Source organism: Emys orbicularis, chromosome 3 (genome assembly GCF_028017835.1).
Source record: "Emys orbicularis isolate rEmyOrb1 chromosome 3, rEmyOrb1.hap1, whole genome shotgun sequence".
Lineage (NCBI taxonomy): Eukaryota > Metazoa > Chordata > Testudines > Emydidae > Emys > Emys orbicularis.
The window spans coordinates 189370618-189371564 of NC_088685.1; the positions used below are offsets into that span (position 1 = coordinate 189370618).

General features: G+C 36.6%; 1 non-coding gene across 1 annotated transcript; it reads left to right on the top strand.

The window, feature by feature from the left end:
- Window positions 1–546: 546 nt before the first annotated feature.
- Window positions 547–740, top strand: LOC135876904 (U2 spliceosomal RNA). The gene has a single exon (XR_010561323.1). It is a non-coding gene; the product is annotated as a U2 spliceosomal RNA (small nuclear RNA).
- The last annotated feature ends 207 nt before the right edge of the window (window positions 741–947 follow it).

Below are 947 nucleotides of genomic sequence, written 5' to 3' on the forward strand. Positions count from 1 at the left end.
TTTATTGTTTACAATAAGCCTTTGGCATCCAGGAACATCAACCCTTTTATTTAAAGTTTTGTTTTTGTGTTTGCATTAACATGTGTTTGTTCTCCAAGTTGTTTAGTGAGGCTTGGCTGCTGATTTTGTTTTACATAGTAATTTAATTATTTTGAATAAACAAATATAGAGGGCTTAATCTTGTTCTTGGATAAGCATGCACGTCCAAGAGCTGAATTTGTGGAATTACGTGGACTGTGTCAAGAGACTGGCTTTATCATACCTAAAGTATCCTTTTATCCTGAACCATAACTCGATAAAGTTATATTTATATTGTAAACCCTTGCCTGTCATGGTGGAGGCTTTCAACTGAGATAGATAAAAACAATATTTGAGCTTTCAGTGTGTGGAACTGAACTGTGTTTTCACCATGTTCCCAGACAATGGAACACCTCTACTAAAATGGCAAACTGTAGCACAAAAAATATTATTTGGTTCTGTCTGCAATGGCAACAACCCTGGATTGTTATATTATAACTCCTGCCTAGTAGGAATTCCAGTGCAGATACAACTTCTTGGCTCCTTGGAGCTAAGATCAAAGTGTAGTGTCTGTTCTTATCAGTTTAATATCTGATATGTCCTTTATTTGAGGACTGTATATTAAATTGATTTTTGAAATAGGGGGATGGAACAGGAGCTTGCTCTGTCTGCCCCATGCATTGACCTGGTATTGCAGTGCCTCCAGGATTGGTGCATCTCCTTTTGGGGAGAATCTTCTGGTTAACTGTGACAATGCTTCTTTAAAGCAGATTTTTTTTAAGTAGTTGAAAAATCTGAAGTCTCTAGCGCTTTGGTTTCTTTATGACAAAATATTGTTACAATTTCTTGGGAGTGTTTTGTGAGTCTATAGCTGTGAAGTTCTTTGTCTTGCTAGAGGATTATTTAAGAAGCTGGGATCCTTCTTTCTG